The sequence below is a fragment of the Nomascus leucogenys genome, chromosome 21 (assembly GCF_006542625.1).
Source record: "Nomascus leucogenys isolate Asia chromosome 21, Asia_NLE_v1, whole genome shotgun sequence".
NCBI lineage: Eukaryota > Metazoa > Chordata > Mammalia > Primates > Hylobatidae > Nomascus > Nomascus leucogenys.
The window spans coordinates 36,469,286-36,486,128 of record NC_044401.1 but is presented as its reverse complement, the minus strand read 5'-3'; positions in this window follow the sequence as shown (position 1 = coordinate 36,486,128).

Below are 16,843 nucleotides of genomic sequence, written 5' to 3'. Positions count from 1 at the left end.
GACATACTGAGGAAAATTTTTTCTGTTTATTAAAAAACCAATAAAACAATATCTTACCCTAAAGTGCTGGTTTAGAGAGTTCAGTCTCTTCATGCTTGAATGAACCTGCCTAGTCTCCACAATCATTTTAGCTTTGACATGTTGAGTTTATTATTATATGAACTTTACCAGTGTTGAGGTTATGTTGGAACTTTCATAAGTAATTAAAAATTATCTCTTGGTGAAAAGGGACCCTCCAAAGATGGGCCAACCCTAGTATGTGTTAGGTAATGAAGAAAAATAGATGAAGACTATTGCACAACTGATAGAGTTCCATCTCTCTCAATCTCAGCTCTGATTTTGAGTTGACACCCAGAATAAGGGTAAGGTGGATAGAGATGAATGAGAAAGGATAGATGTGAGAGACACGGAGCAATAGAATCCATAATGACATACGACTTATTGGATATGAGTAATGATAATAGGAAGAGGTCAAGGAAGGCTATAGACCTTAGGTTTGACCAAGTTAGATAATGGGGAAATGTAAAATAAACATTTAATGAATGAAAATAAAAGCCACATCTACCTAAGTTCAATGTAAAGTAGGCAAGGGCAGCAGGACTAAGTCAGTGGTTCAGTAAAGTTGAGAATATTGTCAGTTATAGACATTCAAACTCTTATGTTTGATTTACTTGGAATAAAGAGAGAATTAGCATTCTTATAGAAGGCAACTTACAGATTCCTGCTTTCAGACCCACCTTTGTCTGTGTTAGAATTAACAATGGTGGTAGGCTGGGCATAGTGGCTCACGCCTGTAATCCCAGCACTTTGTGAGGCGGAGGTGGACAGATACTTGAAGTCAGGAGTTTGAGACTAGCCTGGCCAACATGGTGAAACCCCATCTCTACTAAAAACACAAAATTAGCCGGGCATGGTGGTGCGCACCTGTAATCCTGCTACTTGGGAGGCTGAGGCAGGAGAATCGCTTGAACCCAAGAGGTGGAAATTAGTATTCAGCATCAATTTTTAAAATCTAGTTCAAAAAAAAAAGATACTTAAGCAACTTTGGTTTGGCAAATAATTACTTGATGATTTAGTCCTAGGTTTGAGCTCAAGTTTCTCTCAAGGGGAATTATAATTATTCAAGAACCCTAAGACAGTAGAGATTAAATCGATTATTATAAGAAAAGTAACAACATTGAACCGTTGCTTTCAAATAAGGTTATAACACTTTTATTTAGAGATATATAGAAGAAAAATAATTGGAAGAAATAGCATTTATGAGGAAAATTATGCTCTGCTCCTTACCCAATGTAAGTCCACTGCCTTAAGTCAGCTGAAAAGCTTGTCTCAGGCTTGTGAAGACCTAAGTATGGAGATTCAAAGGGTTTAGAAACATTTATAACATTTTTTAAATGTGTTTTGGAAACAATAACAAACTGGTCTGTATAAGTTCATATTCGCAGTGTTGTTGTTGTTGGTTTTTGTTGGTTTGTTTGTTTTGCAATGTTGGATTACAGCTAAATAGAAACTTTCATAAACAGTCTTCTACCATGGGAAGTTTTTTTAGAAGCACTGTTAGAAAACAAATAACATGTCTAGCCAGGCACGGTGGCTCACACCTGTAATCCCAGCACTTTGGGAGGCCGAGGCGGGCAGGTCACCTGAGGTTGGGAGTTCAAGACCAATCTGACCAACATGGAGAAACCCCGTCTCTACTAAAAATATAAAATTAGCCAGGCTTGGTGGCACATGCTTGTAATCCCAGCTACTCGGGAGGCTGAGGCAGGAGAATCGCTTGAACCTGGGAGACAGAAGTTGTGGTGAGCCAAGATCGTGTCATTGCACTCCAGCCTGGGCAACAAAAGCGAAACTCTTGTCTCAAAAAAACAAACAAATAAATAAATAAATAAATAAATAAATAAATAAATAAAATAACGCATACATAAACACGGGGGGCAGTCTAAGCTTTTTGTAAAGCAAAGTATTGTACAGGTTGCAGAAACTCAAAGGCTAGTTTCATTGAAGTATAATGTATCTAAAAGTTTCAAGAGAGAGAAGGCGTAAATTAACTTAGAAAGTCTTGAGTGCTATAGTTTAATTAGTAAGTAGTCCCAGAAATCTTTCCTAATCTTTAGGCAAGAAAAGGTTATTACTGAAAATGAGACCATAATGTAGATAAATACTAGTTCCAGTTGCAATTTTTTTTGTGAAGACACAATTCTAACTAGTGATCTTTCCTTTCTTCTCTTCTCACTCTCCCACCACCAACACAAAGCTTGAAGGAACAACCAATAAAAAATAGTATGTTATATTCGGGTACATTTCCCTATATAGCCAATGAGTTACAAAAAAAATTATTGCTTCAAACCCAAGTTTCACCAAACATCTCAGAAAATGAAGTTTTGAATAGCTCCCCATCAGATATTAAATATAAGCTCAAGTCATCCCATTACTTTTTCATACCAGAGAAACATTGACCCCCATTCCTCTTCCTTATTGCTGAAAAACAACTTATTAATATTAAATTTGGGAAAAGAGGCTTATAATCTTGTCCTGGGAGGATTTATTCTGGTTTATTAAGATGTACTATATTTGACTGATGGGGGGGGGTGGGAAACTACCAAGAAGGAAGGAGAAAAACTTTTTAGGAAGCCGGATTCCTAAACACTCATGATTTATCAATTGAAGCCCTTAGTATAAATCTCATTCAAGTAAATAGTTTGGTATGAGGTAAACTTCAAAAATATGCTCTATGATGTATTAGCTGAACTCAGATCTTTCCTTTACTGTTAGTCAAAAATATCTATTGGAGAATATGTAAGCTATAATGAAGCAGATGTCTTTTAAAGAGCTAATTCAATAGTCTCCAACATTCATTTACTTTTCTTTTGTTCTAACTGTGATGACATTCATTACAGTGACGTTGCATCAAAGAATACAAATAGAAGACTTCTTCAGAAGCAATCATGAAGTTTCCTACCTGAGTTACTCCTTATATTGTGAAGGATTAAAAGGAAAAAAATCTAATCCTGTATCTTTGCTAAACAATGGTTTTAATTATAATCTCAAAAATCATGCCCTCGACTGAAAATGAATTTGGAAGAGACTCAGCACAGATATCATTTTGAAAAACTACAAAAACAAAACCAAAAATACTTCTGTATTGATGCTAATAAGAGATATATTTTTTAAAAGTTGGTATGATAACTTGTATAAAATTATAAAATGAATATGTGGCAAATATTTTATTTAACTCATTAGTGAGAGCACCAGTAAGATGTTACTATTGGTTCATAGAATTCAAACTGTTTACATGTATACAGACAATCAAGAATGCTGAAATAAACTTGCAAATGAATGTAAATCTGATGAATATCCACATGGCAATAATCACTTGCATTCTACTGGACAAAATTTAATAATTTGTATAGACAATAATTATTTGTGTTACTAAGTAGTTCAAAGAAGATGAAAGGTACAAGGCCAAATAGAACCAGATCACCAGGAAAGGTGTGTTACACAGGACACTCAATACTTTTTGGGTTTTGTCCATTTCTATGCCATTCACAAATTTTCCCTACAATGCTGTCAACTGGAACCCTCTATTTTTGTATGTTGTGTGCTATTGCTGTTCTTGTTGTTATTCTTTTCCCAGTGTATCCTAACACAAGAGACAGATAGTTAAGCTTCCTTAAAAGTAGAATATCCATACAACTCATTTTCAAAAAGCTTAGATGCAAGGCATTTGAGAAGGGGATATATCAGGTCACCTGACTCTGTGCCTAACATCTTTTGATGACATGTATAAGCAGCCATGGCTCTATGTATAGGTTTCTTTGCATTCTCTATATGAAAAAAAATGCATATTTTTGATCCACTATCATTAATTGGTGCTTAAAAGAGCATGTTTGTTTCAGGAAATCTGCTTGACAGTCTATGGTGCAGAAGAAAAATTCCATAGACACTTTGCTCCACCAGTAGAGCGTAGAGTAAGCATGTAGCCTTTCAGATTAGGGACTGAGTGAGCATCTAGCCTTTCAGTAGATGGGAGTGCTAGAAAGCAGTGGGATGTTAAACCAGCAAATGGCTTCTGTGGCGGTGGCCCATACCTTACTGTGGCTACTCTGTCTTACACCGTCAATTTAAAGCTCTGACCGAACACAACTTAAAGGTGATTGGTGCCCTCTGAAAAGGAGCTACTCGTTTCCAGAAAGGCCCTATTAAGCAGGCATCAATGTTTCCTGGAAACTTGAAAGGTATATCACAAGCCTGAGGGTCCTTGGTCCTTCTAGCTCACTCCTCTGAGCCTTCTTGGTTGATTAAGTCTGAGGTTCTTGTGTGAAGTGCTTTAGGACAGTCCACACTGTGAGGTTGGCAACACAACACTTCTTTTTGTGATTAACTTCCCCAGGGCTTTCGACTTAAAACCTTACACTTGCACTCACTTCACTTAAAATTTTACACAAGCCAGAACCCCTGAGGTCTCATTGGCTTCTACTGAAATGTGTCTTTTCTGCCAAAAATTTATCTTCTTTAACAGAAGCCTATTTCCTCCCATCCATCCTCCCTTTCGGAAACTGTCCAGCTGTGGGTCAGACCTCATATGCTCTTCTTCTGATATCCAAGATAAATCTGACTTTGTGCGTACCATCATTCTGATTCAAATAATTACATGCTTGGTTTAGTAGGGGGTGCCAGCCACAAATGTGATAATTTCTTCTTCCTGCAGCCTCACACAAAGAGGTAATTTGTTCCATGCCCCCAGCAACAGGTGAATGGCACAAAACATGAGCGATGCATGCATGGAGAGAAAGCCACATTTTACGGATAAAATGGGTGACAGAGAAATGATCCATGTGCACAATTACTAAATTTGCATTAATCGTTTTGGGATGGATGCTTTCATTGTATGAGTCTTGGGAAATTTGGCAGAGGAAAGCTGTTGCCTAGAGAATAAAAATAGCTTTATTCTTGCCGTCATAAGCCTGAGCACTGGGGGATTCAATTCCCTTGCCAACTTTTTGAAACTCCAGCCCAAGGCACTGGAGTGTCACTTAAAGCTCTGCACTTCTTAATCAAATTCCAAGTTTTTCATTTCCCAGTACTTAGGTTGTATTTGCTCTCCAACAACAGTATCAAATGAGCTTGGTTTTCATTTTACAATTATGTTCTTTTTCTAAACTGGTATGAAAAAAGTTAAAAGGTATCCCAGAGGTAAATATACAGGAGGTGAAATATAGTTATTAGTGTTGGGTTTTTTTGGAAAAAAGGCTTTTATGTTTCTTACAAACCATTCATTCTAGTTCATAAATTGGCAGGAAGAAATGGTCACTCACTTGAATGTCATCGAAACCAATGCTTAAGCCAGGTGAAAGTGAAATAAAATCTATGCCAGCAAGCTTGTATGAAGAAAAGTATATATTTCCAGCTGTATTACAACTGAATATAAGCATTAAAGGGCTTAGAGGAGAACAAATGGAAGCATTATGGTTGGTGAGTTAGGGAACAAATCAGTATTTACATAGTCATATGAATGAAGGTTACTATGGTTAACTTTCTCTTCCATTAATTATACCTAAATTGTATATCTTTATTTTTAACTTAGGGTATAGTTCTTTCCATGCTCACAAACTCAGACTGTCATTCTTGAACATCTTCTCCATCACTCCTACAAGCTAACAGCCTCTTCTTGCCTTATCATGACCTCTCTTCCCTGCCCACTGCCCACACACACATACTTCTTTAAGGCTTTTTTTTTTTTTTTTTTTTTACCTCCACCTCCTGTATTTGCATGTACCATGCTTGTGAGCACTGGCATAAATCCTTTCCATTGGACCCAGTCTTTTTCCATAGACATTATCCTGAAAAAAAAAAAAAAAAAAAAGAAAGAAAGTTAAGCTTCTTCCATTTGAGGCCACCCTTACTCGCAAACTGAACTTTGGTTCCTCCTTTGTTCTGCCTGCCAATAACATCTAGAGTAGGCCAAGGAGATGTAGGGTGTGCCAACAGCATTTATTACCCCTTTCAACTTCAATGTGTTCCTTCCTCTATATCATTCCTCTCTTTTAAAACTTTTTTTCCCTATGAAACTAGCAAAGACAAGAAATATGTCCTGGCAGAAGGGATGGTAAAGAGGAGGAATGCTAATATTTTACGGAAGAAGTTAGACCTTATCTCCAGTAGGTAGAATCAAATGGTTTTTAGCCAACCTAAAAGTCATAGCTAAGGCCCACAGATGAAGGCACCCAGTTGAGATCAGTAAAGCTGCCTGCCCAACCAGAGAAGGACACAGATGAATGATGGAACCCAGTCATAACCAGAAGAACTGCCAAGCTAAGTCTCATCTAAATTGCCAAACTGCAGAATTATGAATTAAATTCTTCCTGCTGTAATTTACTAAATATGAAGGTGATGTTGCACAGCAACAGGTAAATAATACGACATTTGCATCGCTGCCTTATTACTCCACAGGAAGACTTTGCATCCCTGGATCCTTGCACACTACTTCTTGCATGCATGGAATGTTTTCACAAGCAAGTTGGTAACCTTTGCTAGTTTAGCTCTCAAACTGTTCATCTGTTAAAAAAAAAAAAAAAAAAAAAAAAAAAAAAAAAGAAGGTGTTTGCCGGGTGCAATGGCTCATGTCATAATCTCAGTGCTTTGGGAGGCCAAAATAGGATAAATGTTTGAGGCCAGGACTTTAAGACCAGCCTGGGCAACATAGTGAGACCCCACCTCTAAAATATATATATTAAAAATGAAGGTACTACCATGTGATACACAACACCACATTCAGCTCCATGACTCTAAGAATAAAAAGAAAAAAGGATTTTAAAATATCCTTTTCTTTAAAAATAGAGCATGGCTGGTAGGTGCACCAAAGATTACTACTTCTTATTTAACTGGATGAGTAAATTTTAGCAACTTTTAACATGAAATTAATCTCTGAGCTGAATATATACATTTATTTCACACTTGCTTTTCTCATTATATACCACCACAGCAAAAGAAACTGAAGGATGTGTTACAGTAAAATAAACATTAAACAATAGAAAAAGAAGGAGTGTTTGAATTATCAAGTATTGAACCCCATTACTAACACCTAATTAAAAAAACACACACATAGCACTGTAGTCTCTGTTTCTATATAATATAGATTTAATGGCCGGGTGTGGTGGCTCACGCCTGTAATCCCAGCACTTTGGGAGGCCGAGGTGGGCAGATCATGAGGTCAGGAGAACGAGACCATCCTGGCTAACATGGGAAAGCCCCGTCTCTACTAAAAAAATACAAAAAATTAGCCGGGCGTGGTGGCGGACACCTGTAGTCTCAGCTACTCAGGAGGCTGAGGAAGGAGAATGGCGTGAACCCAGGAGGCAGAACTTGCAGTGAGCCAAGATCGCGCCACTGCACTCCAGCCTGGGCGACAGAGCAAGACTCTGTCTCAAAAAAAAAATTAATAATAATATAGATTTAATAACTTAATCTTTGTATTAAAAAAATCTAATAAGTTACCGTGATAGTTAATACTGAGTGTCAACTTGATTGAAGGATACAAAGTACTGATCCTGGGTGTGTCTGTGAGTTTGTTGTCAAAGGAGATTGACATTTGACTCAGTGGGCTGGGGAAGGTAGACCCACCTTTAATTGGGTGGGCACCATCTATTCAGCTGCCAGCGAATATAAAGCAGACCAAAAAACGTGAAAAGGATAGACTTGCCTAGTCTCCCAGCCTACATCCTTCTCCCCTGCTGGATGCTTCCTGCCCTTAAACATCAGACTCCAAGTTCTTCAGTTTTGAGACTCGGACTGGCTCTCCTTGCTCCTCAGCTTGCAGACGGCCTATTGTGGAGCCTTGAGATCATGCAAGTTAATACTTAATAAACTCCTCATATATATATATATATGTGTGTGTGTATATATATGTGTATATATGTATATATATGTGTGTGTATATGCGTATATATGTATATATGTATGTGTGTGTATATATATGTCTGTGTGTATATGTGTATATATGTACATATGTGTGTGTATATGTGTATATATGTGTATATATGTGTGTGTATATGTATATATATATGTCTGTGTGTGTGTGTGTATATATCTATATATCCTATTAGTTCTGTCCCTTTAGAAAACCTTGACAAATACATTACTTTATGCTTTCTAAAGTAGGGTTAATCACAACAACTAAATTTAATAGATGCTTTATTTTAAATGCAAGATAAACATAAATTTTGTGTGTATTGTCAATTTATTTCCTCTCAGCTCCAAATTTGCGTGTCTTGACTCTTACTTTGTGATGTTGAAGCTGGACTCTGACGTCAGTTTCCTCAAGGCAGGTGACACAATGTTAGGCTTTGTCAATAGAGGGTGCTGGAGGGATGTTGAAAGACAAAATAGAGGAAGGAGCTTCTCTTCCTGGTTCAGAAGTTTCATCTGGCCAGGTGCCATAGCTCAGGCCTGTAATCCCAGAACTTTGGCAGGCCGAGGCTGGCAGATCACTTGAGGTCAGGAGTACCAGACCAGCCCGGCCAACATGGTGAAACACTGTCTCTACTAAAAATAAAAAAATGAGCTAGGCATGGTGGTGCACACCTGTAATCCCAGCTACTTAGGAGGCTGAGGCAGGAGAATCACATGAATCTGTGAGGCAGAGGTTGCAGTGAGCTGAGATCCTGCCACTGCATTCTAGCCTGGGCGAGAGAGCGAGACTCCATCTAAAAAAAAAAAAAAGGGTTCTTGGTTTTTGGTACAGCCCTCAGTAGTTGGGTACGCAATTGACCCAGTGCAGTCACTCTCTGGCTAGTTCCTAGACCACAGAGGTAGGATACACAATGAATGCCACAGTGGTGTACCTGATCCTATGGGTCAGCTCAGTCTGCTGACTGCAGCCAGTCCCTGTGCTCCCAGCTGGCTGCTTTCTATGAATGAACTCCAGCTTTTAGTGTTTATATTAACTAAGTTACACAATAAGCAGTAAGTACTATCATATCGTTTTGATCACGTTTGACTAGCCGTCAACTATTACATCAAAAAATACATAAAAATTAACAATTCATATATGCTTTCTAAAGTTTCAAAAATAAACTTCAAAGTGGACAGTATAACTGCTCTATCAAATAATAAGCAAATTAAGAGAGCTACATCCAGTCTGACTTTTTTTTCAGGAGAAAGTAAGTTCATTTACTATAGTCGAAAGAAAGTACCATTATTCTCAATATGTAAAATATCAGTTATGGTTTTCAGAAGGTAACAATCTAAAATAATATCAGTACTGTAAACACACAGTCTTATAAATGTCATGGAATTTTACTAAAGAGGATTAAATTCTCTAGAAATTCATTGTGGATATGGACCAGAAGCAGTTGCAATTTGGCTCATAGTTTTTATTAGACCAGGTTCCCAGAAGCAGATTCTAAGAAGAGGATTCTTTTGCTAGTGATGTAGTAAAAATGTATTTCCAGAAGATGACTAAGAATGGAGATGGAGGGATGATGGAATTCGAAGAAACATATGATAAAGAGGAAGCAAACAAATGGTGCCGTTGCAGACAATGTCCCAGCAGGGTAATATCAGCCTGCTACCACAGAACTCTGGCATATTAATCACGAGCTAGGTTGTCATAATCTCATAAGTTCAGTAATTGGCTAAGGGCAATTGAGCAGAACAGTGTGTGCTACTTAGCAAAAGAAAATAATTCTTCTGTCTTTCTCGGTGTCTTTATTTCAGATGCTTGCCAGAACTATTCTGAACAACATAGAACAGAGACAAGATTTGGAATCAAATAACTTATCAAAAGATCAGGCACGGTGTAAAATAGTGATGATCGGAGATGGATTTAGCAGTACCGTGGCACTCTCCAAGTCAAGACCCCTTTCTTACAAAATAAACAGCCATGTTCGGAAGAAACAGAGTGAATCATGAAACTCAGATATTACATTAAGTTCTGTTTAAGGATAATAATTGGAGGCTATAAAGGTGGAGGGGTTTTCCAGGGACCTCTTGGGCCTCTTTTTCTTAACCGTCTCACCTTATGTATTTGTTTGAGACTCCAGGCTGAACGCAAATATTTCGGTATGTTTTCCAATTTTGGTTCAGAACGTTTCTCTTTGATTCTATGCAGCCTGAATCTCAATCAATCCTCTGACAAAGGTGTAAACAATGAAAGTAAAAGAGTAGACGATAAACTGCTGAACCAGAGAATAACAGCAGGAAACAGGGTTTTTAAAAGGCTGCAGCTAAAAAGAAATTTGGCAACTGATAAAATTATGATATGAAAAATCTGAATTTTACTCTCTCATAAATGAAATATAAGGACAAGCAAGATGGATTCAGCACAGTTTAATATGACTAGGTAGGGATAGTTAAGAATTAGAGAGCACCAGTATCTGTATTTATGCCGGTAATGAAACATCAGTCATATCCAGAAAGTGTATTTACCAGAAAATAAATCTTAGTTAGCTTAAAATTACATTCTAAGAAGTTAGGATACACAACGAATGCCAAGAATGATGTGTTACAATGTCAAATGTTTTGTTTCTGCCAGATTTTACCCTACATAAGGTAAATAATATATATTTACAGTTTCATCTTTGGCAAAAAAAAATGAAAATGCAAATCAGATTTCACTCCTTTTCAAAAGAATTGAGGATATACCAAGACTAATCAGGTAAGTCAAACAAATCAGGAAAACTCAGTCTCCAGTTCACAAAGGTAAAATTAAAGAAACATTAACGACCTAGGAAACAATGAGAGAGGCTGAAATAAGAAAAACAGCAAATAGAAATTTAGTTATACTATAAAGAGACATTTATTCTTTTTATCTTTCCCTTTCTTCTTCCTCTCTTTCCTAATGAGGAATGAACTACATATAATAAAGTGTATTAAGTGTACTAATTTTTAGCATACAGCTCAACAATTTTTACACACACACACACAGACCATTTTCAGCATCCAGACACACAGTAAATTTCACCAGATATAATGATTATCCTGATCTCTATCACCACACATAAGTTTTGTCTGCTTTTTAACTACTTGTAACTTGAAGCATACGTATGTATTATTTGGGTCTGGCTTTTTTATAACCCAGGATTATATATTTAAAATCATCCATGTTGTTGCATGTATCAGAAATTTATTATATTTTATTGCAATGTGTGTTAAATTGTGTGGATATGCCACATTTTAACCATTTTAATTAGGAAGAAATTACAAATTGTTTCTTTTGGGGAGCTAATATGAATACTGCAATAAATATTTTTGTAAATGCCTATTAATATACATAAGACTCATTTCTGTGTGGTATAATCAGGAGTAAGATTGGCAGGACAGGGGGGATGAAACTTGGATTTATACATACAGACAAACAGGTTTCCAAAGGGGTTGCTTTAATCTATACCTCCACCAGCAAAGTATCAAGTGTTCTAAATATTTCACATTCTTTCTGGCATTGGTATTTCTCTCCAATTTTTTTAACCATTCTTACGGATTTAAGTGGTATAACTTTGTGTTTTTGTGTTTATGATTTGAATTTCCATTACGACTAATGATATTAACTGCCTTCTCATGTTTATTGGCTTTTTTTTTTTTGAGACAGAGTCTCACTCTGTCACCTAGGCTGGAGTGCAGTAGCATGATCTCAGCTCACCGCAACCACCACCTCCCAGGTTTAAGTGATTCTCATGCCTTGGCCTCCCAAGTAGCTGGGATTACAGGCATGTGCACCCTGCCCAGCTAAATTTTTTTGGTATTTTTAGTAGAGATGGGGTTTCATTACATTGGCCAGGCTGGTCTAAAACTTCCGGCCTCAAGTGATCCACTCACTTCATCCTCCCAAAGTGCTGGGACTACAAGCATTAGCCACCATGCTGGTGGCTATTTGATATCTCTTTTATGAAGTGCCAGTTCATAATTTTTGCTCATGTTTAAGTTGTATTGTCCATCTCTTTTTGTTATTTGTTTATCCTGACTTGGCTAAGGGATGCCCAGACCATATGTCAAACATTATTTCTGGGTCTGTCTGGTAGCGTATTTCTGGAAGAGATCACCTTTTGACCTGGTGAAATGAGGAAAGCAGATGGCCCTCCCCAACGTGGGTAGGCATCCCCCCACCACCATCCATTGAAGGCCTGAGTAAAACTATCCATAAAAGCCTGAGGAAGGGCCAATTTACCCTGTGCTTGAGATGATACATCCATCCTCTCATTCCCTCAGACATTGATGCTTGTGTTTCTTAAGCTTCTGGACTCAGGCTATGACTTACATCACAGGCCCTCTAATTCTCAGGCCTTCGTAGTCAGACTAAATTACACCAATACCTCCACCTTGAAGATAGCAGATCATTGAGACTTCTTAGGCTTCATTACTGAGTTAGCCAATTTTGGTATGCTATTTCACACTTTCGATAATTTCTTTGGAAGAATAGATGTATTTAATTTTAATGAGGTCTAATTTTCTTTTATGGATGGTAATTTTATTGCGCTATTTAAGAAAGTATTGCCTCTGAAGACATCATGAAGATATACCTCTATTATTTCTTGCAGGTAGTTCTTTATAGCAATGTGAGAATTGACTATAATAGAAAATTGGTACTGTGAGTGTGGTATTTCTGTAAAGATACCTGAAAAATGTAATAGCAACTTTGGAACTAGGTAACAAGAAGAGGATGGAAAAGTATGGAGTGCTTAGAAGAAGATAGGAAAAAAAGGAAAGTTTGGAACTTCCTAGACAATGGTGAATGGTTGTGACCAAAATGCTGATAGTAATACAGACACTGAAGTCCAGGCTGAGGTTGTCTCAGTTGGAGATGAGGAAATCATTGAGAACTGAAGATCACTCTTACTTTTACAAAGAGACTGGCAGCATTGTGCCATTTCTCTATAGATCTGTGGAACTTTGAATTTGAGATAGATTACTTTGGGTATCTGGCAGAAGAAACGTCTAAGCAGCAAAGTGTTCAAGAGGTGACCTGGCTTGTCCTTAAAGCATACAGTTATACATGCTTACAAAGAGATGGTTTGAAATTGGAACTTATATTTAAAAGGGAAGCAGAGGAAAAAGTTTGGAAAATTTTTAGCCTGACCACGTGGTAGAAAAAGAAAAACTAATTTTCCAGGGAGGAATTCAAACCTGCTGCAGAAATTTAAATGATTAAAGAGGAGCTGAATTTCAGTAGCCAAGACAATGGGGGAAAAATGCCTCCAAGGCATTTCAGAGTTTTGTAGCAGCCCCTCCCATCACAGGCCTGGAGGCCTAGAAGGAAAAATGGTTTCATGGGCCAGGACCAGGGCTTCACTACTCTGTGCAGCCCTGGGACATGGTGCCCTGCATCCAGCCACTCCAGGTTCAGCTGTGGCTAAAAGGGGCCAAGGTACACCTCAGGCTGCTGCTCCAGAGAGTGCAAGCCAGAAGCTGCAAAGGCTTCCACATGGTGTTAAGCCTGTGGGTACACAGAGGACAAGATTTGAGGCTTGGGAGCCTCCATGTAGATTTCAGAGGATGTATGGAAACAACTGGATGTCCAGGCAGAAGTCTGCTGCAGAGGTAAAGCCCTCATGGAGAATCTCCTCTAAGACAGCACAGAGAGGAAACGTGAGGTTGGAGCACTCACACTTAGTACCCACCAGGGCACTGCCTACTGAAGCTATGAGTAGAGGGCCACCATTCTCCAGAACCCAGCATGAAGCTGTAAGATCCACTTACAGCTTACACTATGCACCTAGAATGGCCACAGGCAATCAACACCAGCCCACGAAAGCAGCCACAGGGGCCGTACCCTTCAAAACCACAGGGGTGGAGCTGCCGAAGGCCTTCTGAGCCCACCCTTTGCATCAGTGTGGCCTGGATTTGAAACATGGAGTCAAAAGATTATTTTGGAGCTTTAAGATTTAATGACTGCCCTACTGGGTTTCAGACTGGCATGAGTACTGTAGTCCCTTTGTTTGGATGAATTTCTCCCACTTGGAATAAGAGCATTTACCCAATGCCTGTACCCCCATTGTATCTTGGAAGTAACTAACTTGTTTTTGATTTTACAGGCTCATAGGCAGAAGGAACTTTCCTTGTCTGATGAGACTTTCAACTTGTACTTTTGAGTTAATGCTAGAATGAGTCAAGATTTTGCAGGACTGTTCAGAAGGCATGACTGTGTTTTGAAATGTGAGAAGGACATGAGATTTTGGAGGGGCCAGGGCGGAATGATATGGTTTGGCTCTGTGTCCCCACCCAAATCTCATGTTGAATTTTAATTCCCAATGTTAGAGGTGAAGCTTAGTGGGAGGCGATTGCATCATGAGGGTGGTTTCTAATGGTTTACCACCAATCCCCTAGTGCTGTTTTGTGATTGAGTTCTCACAAGATGTATGGTGGCTTACACTTATAATCCCAACACACTGGGGGGCCAAGGTGGGAGGATCACTTGTGGCCAGGAGTTCCAGACCAGCCTGCACAAAATGGTGAGAACCTGCCTCTATAAAAAATATAGAGGCTAGTCTGGAATTCCTGTCCTCAAGTGATCCTACCACCTTGGCCTCCCAGTGTGTTGGGATTATAAGTGTAAGCCACCATACCTGATGCATATGAGCTTTAATATCCTGACAAGAGAAATAAGTATCTCATTGCCATTTTCTCAAAAGTAGGATAGCTTCATTTATGGTACTGAAATAAACATAGAATTAGGGTACAAAATTGGATTTTTCTCTTTTTTTGTCCTTGTTCCCTTTCAACTCCTCACTTGACCATGTATTAAAAAGGCACAAACCTTCATTTTATGTTCAATATATATTAAACTTTACAGAATATGCTGGGCTGCTGGGATTCGAAAAGGTTCTTAAAACATCTAAGAACTTCTTACTGAATATTTAAACTTAACTCTTTAAAATTTAATGTTTCTTAAATTATTTTGAGTGATTTTAAAATATATTATTATATTATATATAATATATATTATTATTATAAGATATGAAAATGTATATGTATTAGTAAGAGGAGCAATATGAAATATTAATTTATTTTACTCTTATGTTTATCCTTTTTAGGACCTAAAGAACAAACTATAAAATACTCAAACACACCATGCAAATATATGCACATTGCTCTGCTAAATATAGGAACCAAATTTAAAGAAAAGGTTGGTATAATCCAATAAAATAGATTTTTGGAATATAATAATAATTAGGCTCATAACAATAATGATGTAACAATTATTAAAATGATGAGGATAACAATAAAAACATCTGAAATCCATTTAAAGCTAAGCACATACAGTCAACTTTCCATATTCATGGGTTTTGCATCCATGAATTCAAACAACTGCAGATCAAAAATATATTTTTTAAATTGTATCTGTACTGAATGTGTACAGGCTTTTTTCTTGCCATTATTCCCTAAACAATACAGTCCAACAATTATTTACATGATGTATTAGTTCATTCTCACACTGCTATAAATACCTGTAACTGGGTATTTTATAAGGAAAAGAGGTTTAATTGACTCACAGCTCCATAGGATGGACCGGAAGCATGGCTGGGGAGACCTCCAGAAACTTTCAATCATGGTGGAATTTGAAGGGGAAGCAGGCAAGTCTCACATGCCCCCTAGGAGGAAAAGAGAGAGAAGGGAACGTGCTACACGCTTTCAAACAACGAGATATCACGACAACTCTATCATGAGGAACATAAGGGGTAATTCCACTCCCATGATTCAATCCCCTCCCACCAGGCTCTTCCTTCAACACTGAAGACTATAATTAGACATGAGATTTGGGTGGGGACACAGAGCCAAACCATATCACATGGAATTTACATTGTATTAAGTATTGTAAGTAATCTAGAGATGACTTATAAAGGAGGCGCCAAGAGCCATGACTTATGCCTATAATCTCAGCATTTTGGGAAGCCAATGAGAGAAAATTACTTGAGGCCACCAGCCCCTAGAAAAAATTTAAAAAATTTAAAAATTAGCCAGGTATGTGGCACATACCTGTAGCCGTAGCTACCTAAGAGGCTAAAGAAGGAAGATTGCTGAACTCAGGATTTTTAGCCTTCAGTGAATAATGATCATGCCACTGTACTCTAACATGGGTGACAGAGAACCTGTCTCTAAAATATTTTTTTAAAAATTAAAGATTTAAAAAATAAGGCATACAGGGAGATGGGCATGGTTTATATGCAAATGCTACACTATTTTTTATGAGATGATAATCCACAGGTTTTGGTATCTGAGGGTTTTGTAGTATCAATCTGCCAGGATACTGAGGGACAACTGTGCCAATATTTTATGTTAGTTCATTTATTTCTTCTACAAACGTTAAATGTTATGTGTTATAAAATTATTATATCTTTTTTGTATAAAAAGGAAAACTCAAGCACAGAAAGGTTAAGAAAGGTGTTCAAAGTCACATAGATACTTAATGTTACAACCAGGATCTAAACTATCTTACAGTACATAAGAATGACTTCACATGCCTATACTCTTAACCATCACTCTATATTACCACTATTTTTTTCTAACTTGTATCCATTGTTTTTAACCAGTAAATAAATAAAAAAATACTAGCCAATGACATCTCCTGTTTGATGATTTCTCATAGAAAAGAAGGTTTAAAAATATGTGTGTGTGTGTGTGTGTGTGTGTGTGTATGGTGTTATTACAATAACCTGACCCTTATCTACTGGGTTTATAAAATCAAACATTGAACTCTACTTAGGGCTTTAAGAGCCTATTCTTCACCTTTTCTAAGCTTGAAAATAAAATGTTTTTTTTCTCTTTTCCTTACAGGGGTGAGAGGTGGCCTTTTTACTAATCTCCAAGAGTGCTTGTGAATTAATTCAAACCTGGTAAAACCTTTCACTTG